Source organism: Oryza glaberrima, chromosome 4, assembly GCF_000147395.1.
Source record: "Oryza glaberrima chromosome 4, OglaRS2, whole genome shotgun sequence".
Classification (NCBI taxonomy): domain Eukaryota; kingdom Viridiplantae; phylum Streptophyta; class Magnoliopsida; order Poales; family Poaceae; genus Oryza; species Oryza glaberrima.
In genome coordinates this window covers 7,548,865-7,557,552 of record NC_068329.1, presented here as the reverse complement: position 1 = coordinate 7,557,552, position 8,688 = coordinate 7,548,865, and the positions used below count along the sequence as shown (strand labels likewise).

The 8,688-nt window shown below is 43.6% G+C and overlaps 1 non-coding gene across 1 annotated transcript; it reads right to left on the bottom strand.

The window, feature by feature from the left end:
• Positions 1–1,680: 1,680 nt before the first annotated feature.
• On the bottom strand, positions 1,681–1,787 carry LOC127772398 (small nucleolar RNA R71). Its single transcript, XR_008017387.1, has one exon. It is a non-coding gene; the product is annotated as a small nucleolar RNA R71 (small nucleolar RNA).
• Between the last annotated feature and the right edge of the window lie 6,901 nt (positions 1,788–8,688).

Below are 8,688 nucleotides of genomic sequence, written 5' to 3'. Positions count from 1 at the left end.
GTACTGAGCTGTCACCATCAGCGGCCCACCTCTTATCCGCAATACATAACCCCAAATAATGATATCCCGTAATCTAGACACCACGTCTGAACTACCAGATACTACTCTAATATCATCGTCATGACATAGAGTAAATGCATAAGCAAACATTATACCCGCACCAAAGCATCTCCCAGATAAGCTAGCCGTATATTCAGTATAACATGAACATAATGTAAAGTAGGCATTCATATACTCGGAAAGTATTTCAATACCATAAATGTATTTAGAAGAGTATTCTAATAAAAGTACAAAGCTTACAAAAGAGAAGAGAAAAGCTACTAGAGCCATACCAGAACTCTTCCGAAGACTTCCGGACTCCTGATTCCTATTCTATTTCTATTCCACCAGCTAGATACTACTAAACTAAACTTGAGAGAAATGAGAGAGCTATTGCTTGCGGTGTGTGAGTGAAGTGAGAAGAGGAGCTCCTTTTATAGCCAGGTATTGACGGTTGTGACGGTTGGAATGGTCGGTAATACCCTCTAACCGCCATTAGGGATCAATCCCAGCCGTCCATCCAAACCCTGCATCCATCGGCGCCACGGGAGGTTCGGCCGAACCATGGGCTGACCCAACCCAGCCCATCTTTGGCTGGCGGCCTCCTTTGTTATCCTCCTTCGTAGACTTTTGAATTTTGGCACAATGTGTCGTGTTATTTCTGAGTTCTTGGCCCAATCATACATAAGTCTGGTTCTCGACACCGTTCGATTGATTTATCTTCTGAGTTGATGTCGATTCTCCTCCACTTTATTGTCATTCTCTGCAAAAGGTTAGTATACCTAATACTAGTGGAATATTATTATTCTAACAGATTTATGCATTGCAAGCATCACTAGTTCTCCCCTATTTTGGTAATATTGATGGTCGCAACTGATCGATAACGATCGTCAACACGCTTGCGGATGAACTCTGTAACCATAATATATCAGAGGTATTTCTGCGCCATTGCTAGGAATTATATTTCTAGTAATGACGTTAAGAAATACCAACAAGCATTTCTGGCGCCGTTGCCAGGAAAGATTCATAATAGAGATTACCTGAACTAATACTTTATATTTACCTCTGTATAATCATTTTCCTTTGCAGGCTAACCCTTGGTTGTTTTCACTTTTGTTGTGAAAACAGGGTAGTGCATGACTGGTTTCAACTTGCCGGAAAACTTCAAAGAAAATCCAGAAGCTTTCTTCCGGAGCGTCAGGCCGCGAGTCGATGCTCCACAGAAAACTCTACCGACAAAGAAACCAGCCGTACCAGTGCCACCGACCTTCAAGACTATGGCTAACAAGACTCCGCAAGTTCGCTGCTCCCTCTGCTGACAATGTGGCCATTGGCCCGCAGGTCAACATAGGGGACGTGGATTTCGACTTGAAGTCTAGCCTCAACACGATGGCGCAGGCTAGCCCATTCTGTGGAAAGCCTAATGCGGATGCCAATGCTCATCTGCAACAGTTCCTGGAGATCTGTAGCATGTACACCATCAAGGGCATCAGTCCCGACGACGTCAGGCTAAGGCTGTTTCCATTCTCCCTTCTCAGGAGAGCGAAGCAGTGGTTCTATGCCAACTATGCTGCTGTCAACACCTGGGACAAATGCTCTACGGCATTCCTCTCGAAATTCTTTCCGATAGGCAAAACCAATGCCCTTCGTGGAAGGATTTCAAGTTTCCAGCAGACAAGGGATGAGTCTATTCCTGAAGCATGGGAACGACTGCAGGAGTACATGGCCGCCTGTCCTTATCATGGGATGGAGGACTAGCTAATCCTGCAGAACTTCTACAATGGACTCACCCCGATGTCCCGCGATCACCTGGACTGTAATGCTCTAGAAAAAATAGAATACCATAGAGGATATATTGGAAGTTCGTAAGGTTTTGGTGTTTGAAATTAGAAGAAAAACAATAGTTATTCGCTAGCTGGGCTAGCTTTCAGCCAGCACAAGGCCTAGCTGCCCCCTCCACACCCCAAAACCCTAGGAGGTCCCCCCCACCTCCCCCTAGCCGTCATTTGGTACCCTGGGGCGCCCACCTCCCCCTCTGGTCGACCTCCCCCATGCCTGCCCTGCTGCAGACCTGGGAAGAAGGGAAGGAGAAGAAAGGGAAAGAAGGAAGCGGAGGAAATCGAGGTGAAGATGGAAATGTGGGGTTTGATTACCCGCTGCCCATGGAGGCCTAGGTATCAATGCATGATCTTTTCCCCCTGTTTTGGTTTTCTATTAGGGTTTAGATCAAGTGTTGGAAGCGAGTATGTTTGGGGATCCACCGATTTATTCCTCAACCGGGTTTTTTTGCTGATCTGCCACCCTGCGCAGTTCTGCCTTGGCTGCCTTTTTGGCCAAAATAATGGGATTTCCTGCGAAAAGTCTCTATACAAAAGTTGTAGATAACGTGTAGATCTATCTTCGGACCAAATGGCATGAGTTTATTTCAAGTGGTTTAGGAGGTATCGATTTCTAAAGTTGGCTGTCTGAATATCAATGCATTTTTCTGTAGTCGAGGTTCATAGGGTTTTTAGAGGATCTTAATGATAGAATCAGAGAATCTTGTATTTACAAAAGTTGTAGCATATGTTGTGATCTACCTCCTATATAAAAATTGTTAGATGTTATCTTGTTGCTTGTTGTCAGTGCTCTTTTGAATGGTTATTGCACAGTTTTCTGGGCAGATGCAGTTCTCTGTTTTGTGCCGTGTTTTAGGCCAGATAAATGGTAGAATTCAATTTTTTTATCTAAATGGAAGTTGTAACTCTTGTTCTGTAGATGTAAAGAATGATATATTTTGCCGTGTTATGTGATGTAGAATTGGAGATATCAATTGTTAATCTATGCTGCTTTTATAGGAAGATTATCGGTAATTTGCATTATGTTGTTTGGGGTGGGTTCCCAGCGTAGAAAGTGAATGTGTGATTCTTGAATGATTATATGTGTTGTTTGAGGCTGAGTCAATGTTTATTCAGGTGATGCCACTTCGGAATGCAACTAGAGTTCATCTCGCCATCGGTGAAGGCAAGTAAACGTAGCGGTGGTTTGCTACAGCTTTGACTTGTTATTTGATTCTACCTCCACGTTGAAATTATATATCATCAACCAAGATTATTATATGTTACACATAGGATTTACCTATCTGAATCATACTTATTGATTTTACAATGTTTATAGTTATACTTTATGCTCTTGGTTATAATAACCTTATATTGATCTCCATTGAAGGAATGTGGTTCCGATGTTATATTCTAGAATTCATACTGCATTTGCAACACACATGCATTGCATTTGAAGTTATGTCGTGAACCTATGGTTGCGACCGTACCGGTACAACATCATATATTGTCGTAATACGATGCTACTTCACACTTTGTTGGGTGTGAAGGCAGGAGTACATATCATTGCATTGCATGTGCACATATTGCAGGATGTTATGAAAATTATTGATCGAAGATGTCTTTGAGAAGTGTTTTCGTCTCTGGGATTTGTGAGTATATGGATTTGATTGATGACGTCATGATGTTTTATTCCTTGGATATTGAACTTATCTTTATGTGAATCATAACTTGGTACTTAATTAGCTATATAATAAACCTGTGGCTTAAATAGCTTGTTAAAGCCGTTTGCTTGCTGAGATTTATTCTCACCCCCTTATAGTCTTTTCAGGTACTTGCTGTGACATGTTTGCATGAAGGGATGGGATTAGCTACATTGTCACACGACATGATCTCACTTAGTCAAGATTGTTATAATATGTTGATAAGATTACTTAGTTATTGATTAGCTCCTTTTTCTAGCCTATCCCTATATGTCAGTCAATTGTTGTATCATCACCTTAATCTATATGTTCATGCTTCCGCGATGTCTTCTTGTCTAAGGTAGTTGTTGCCGAAATTTGCTTGTTTTGGCAGTTATGTGTGGTTGTTTAGTGGCAACCCAAGCTTATGTGGTTTTCTGGGGTGTTACATGGACGCAGCAGCTGGAGAAGTGTTCTTCTCTAAAACGGTTCAAGGAGCCGTTGATCTAATAGAGAAGATGGTCTCCAATATGGGTTGGAGCGAGGAACGACTCCAAACCCGTCGGCGAGGCATGCACACCGTCGAATAGACGGAATTACTTGCTGCCAAGCTAGACCTCCTCATGAAACGCTTGGACAACCATGAGAAACGGCCACAAGGCACCATCAAGGCCTTGGACTCTCACGTTACGTGTGAGGTCTGCGGCGGCACGGGTCATTCTGGGAATGACTACCCGAAAATCCGTGAGGAGGAGATGTACATGGGCAACAACAATGGGTACCGTCCACAAGGAGGTCAAGGGTGGAACCAACCACGCCCATATTATCAAGGAGGTAATAACAACGGTATCTTTTCTAACCATCCCTCCTTGAAGGATCTAGTTTTTGCGCAAGATAAAACCATTGATGCGCTAAGCAAAAAGCTTGCGGCCAATGATAAGATCCTAGAGAACATTAACGTCAAGTTAGATGGCTTTGCTTCTGCTTTTCAAAACCAGCTGAGCTTTAATAAAATGATAGAAATCCAGCTAGCTCAGTTGGCATCCTTATTCCATGCAAATGAAACGGGGAGGATTCCGGGACAACCCGACTCCTCCATTGAAAATGTTAAGGCGATCACGACAAGGGGAGGTAAGTCCACTCGTGATCCTCCATATCCTAACCCTGCAGGAACTAACGGGATTGCCAAAGAAGCGCCATCTAGTGATTTGGCTGACAAAGAGATTCAGCCAGAAAAGACAGTGTCGCAGGAGTACTGCGACACACGGTTGCTGCCGTTTCCTCGACGGAGTAGGAAACCGTCAGTGGACGAGTAATTCGCTTGTTTTGTTGAAGTAATCCAGAAGATCCACATCAACATACCGTTGTTGGACGCTATGCAAATGCCAACATACGCCTGTTATCTCAAGGACATACTCAACAACAAGAGACCGCTCCCAACAACAGAGGTGGTCAACCTGACAGAGCAATGCAGCAACGTGATACTCCACAAGCTCCTAGAGAAGAAGAAAGATCCGGGGTGTCCTACGATCATCTGCTCGATCGGGGCACAACAGTTCGACCAGGCCTTGTAAGACCTTGGAGCCAGTGCCAGCGTCATGCCAAAAGACATCTTCGACAAGCTCAACTTCACGGTGTTGGCACCAACACCGATGCGCCTTCAGCTGGCCGACTCGTCAGACCGTTACCCGTCAGGGATAGCGGAAGACGTGCCCGTAAAGATACAAGATTTCTTCTTCCCGGTTGACTTCGTGGTGTTGGACATGGACACGGGAAAAGAGACGCTGCTCATCCTGGGGCGTCCGTTCCTAAGCGCCGCCGGAGCCAACATTGACGAGGGAATGGGGAGAATCCGTTTCCATATCAACGGGAAGGAGGAGAAGTTTGAGTTTCAACTGAGGACGAAATAATGCTCCATGGTCAGGACAAAGTACGGGCGGAATCCGCAGAATATTCAAGTGGTCGAAGTGGAGCTACCCAAGACGGACAGCCTGGTGAAATTTATGCAGAATTTTCTAGAGAAGGAAACAGCTATGACCAGGATCCGTTATTGGAGGACGCCGGTAAAACCAACCATACCGGCCAAAAAGCTAGAGCAGTCGGCTTAGAGGAAGCCTTGTTCCGCACCAAAACGAAAGAAGGTGTGGAGGGAAAAGCCAAAGACGCCCGCTCCATCACCTCCAGAGACAGGTGGAAAATCCGCGAACTAAATTGGAAGGAAGTATAGTCTTGCTCGTCAGACTTTAAATGACGCGACCTTCGCCAACAGGTAAATTGGTATGTATCTGCATTTTTGCTTTCAATAATTTGAATTTTTGCATCATCACATGTTTGAATTTCAAAATTGCATTTAGCATTTTTGAATTTTGAGGAAATTCTTCAAATGAATTATTTAGAGCAAACCAAAATAAAATTTTCAACGAAAATTCACTGTGCCACGACCACACTGACCGTTAGAATCCAACGGCCGAGAGTGGGGCCGGTTGGGCCCACTAGGGGTTCGGCCAAACCGGTCAGGCAACGGTAACCTGCCACTTTTGGCAGGGTAACGGCTAGTGGAACCCACATGTCATTTTTGACCGTTGTGGGTACCCTATAAAAGCTAGCCGGCCGAGAGAGGGAATTCCACCCCATTTCAACACATTTTCATTCCCTCTCCAAAGTTTGCTCTACAATTCATTCAAGCTTTGATAGTTTCCCTCAAATTGAAATATTTTGTTGCATATAGACAAGTTGCTTTGGTGAAACTAACCTGATGAACCCTGAGTTCCTCTCGACACTCAAGGCTGTTGTTGGCCCGATCTTTCGGTGAGTTGTGATAACTACGATTTGGGAGAAACGTTGACGATCCGACTACAACCGTACTAGACGTTGTGTTGCGCCTTAGCGATCGATACACCTCTCCGTGGGTTGCTGATCTTGCCGGTGCAGACCAACCCTATTCCTGCAAGCAATCGAGAACAAGCAAGAACAAGATATAAAGCAACTGAATTGCTAGATAGACAAGACACACAAAGATAAATTGATACACTATAAAGTGGGGTTCCGAACAAGCAGACGGACGGTCTAGCCGACACGCGCGCTGCAAGCGAAGTAGTAATGGCTAAACTTACAATTAATCAAAACCCAAGAAACTCTAAAGGGGTACCTAACTATTTAAGGAAGTGGGAGGACGACCTAAGGGAACCCTAGGGTCGTGCTCCACCTGGTTGGGGCGCACCCCACATGGGCCCCACTTGGGCCGGGGTCCCAGACGAAGTTACAAGCCCATAGGCCCATTATAGGTGACGCAGCACCTTGTTGCTTCAATTGCGGCTCCATAAGATGGAATTTCGCAATGAGGCTGGATCCATTGGAAAGAGGACTCCATGAGCTTTCCATCAAGTACTCACGGGCCGAAAACGGAGGTCGTATGCAGATTCGGCGGCCGTTTGAAGTCAGCAGTGTAGTAGGTGGCCGAATCGGATTCCAGCACTTGGAGGACTTGATCTTGATATCTTCTTGTTCATCCATGATGTGAGCAATGGTTGCATCCGTGGTAGCCATGGTCACATCATCCTCCCCTTCTTCACGGAAAACCGTCCTCGGTTTTTCCATATGGTGCTCTTTGCGTAGTCCATTTACAACAACCTGTTTCTTCCAATCAAAACAAGGCAAACTCGAGACAATTTGGTTAGCAATAACATTTTTCTGTAGCTTGCATGTTTTATCCACATGTACAGGAAGTTCTAAATCTGAGCAAACGTAAACTCTATGCACAAAATATATTCCAAGATCATTATAATTGCCAAAGATGTGAAATATAACATTACGAGGACATGGCAAATCAGAATGAGCAAATATTTTGTCCTTCAAACAATTGAGCTCACAAGAACCATCAAACATAATATAGCCCAATGTATTTAAAGAAGATTGCAATTGAAGTTCATCATTCTCGCTGGACGTGTGAATAACATACTTATATTCAGTACATGGAGAATCAAGATTAAAAGTAGCATGTTCATTCACTAGTTGTGGAATGGATATAAGTGAAGTACTATCGCACAACTCTTCTTTATCACAAGGAACAGAATGCAAATCAACTTGTGACAAAGGCAATTCAGAAGTAGGTTCCACTAAAGTTTGCTCTAGGTCAGCATGGAAAGTGGAAAAATGTAATTCATCAGAAGCATACTCACCTTGAGTAATTTCTGCACCATTTAATTTACCTTTTATGCCCTCTTTAGATAATGTAGGTGCATCAGCCTTCTCCTCATTCGCGAGTGATGGAAGTGACATCTCAAACATATCGTTCTTCTCATTTTGGGGATTGTTCTGAACTTCCTGCAAAACATCAGCGATAGGAGGCACACGCATAGCTTGTTGCTGCGTCGGGTTCTCCAAAATTTTGCGCTCAACATTGCAAGCAAGCATAAACAATTGGCCTATATGATTATATGTCACATTAACAAGCCCAGCCTGAATATTGGAATTAAGCCCTCTGAAAAATCTAGTCATTGTGTTCTCATAAGATTCTTGTAAACCACTATAAGTGATACAAATTTTAAAATCATGAAAGTACTCCCTAACAGTTTTGTCACCTTGTTTTAGATGTTCAAATTTCTCAAGGAGAGCACGTCTATAGTATGAAAACACAAATCTTTTTCTCATTAGTATTTTGCATTCATCCCAAGTTTCAAGCTCATTTCCCACAGTATGCCACCAAAAAGATGCAGAACCGGTACACTTATTACTAGCAGCCTTAATCATTTGAGCATTAGAGAAATCATACTCATCAAATTGTTTTTCTACTGCTAGCTCCCAATTAATGTATGCAGCGGAATCATACTTCCCATCAAAAGATGGCAAAACAGACTCCACTCTTGCAAGATTATGATCATGTACCTTATTTGCGTCATGCTGGTCACTTGCCATGTGTTGTCGCAAGTGAAAATGTCCACATGGAGCACGAACAGCTCCAAACTCTTTGTGTAACCCTGCCATAGTTAGTAGCAAACAAGAAACATATACAAGAATATATACGTTCCTATCAACTACTAGGTAGTGGAAGCTCACAAATCACACACACTCAAGCTTTACATCGAGCTCTTACAAGTTCTTACCAATGCAAGCGGAATGGTGACATACACCGACTCAAACAAGCACCCCAA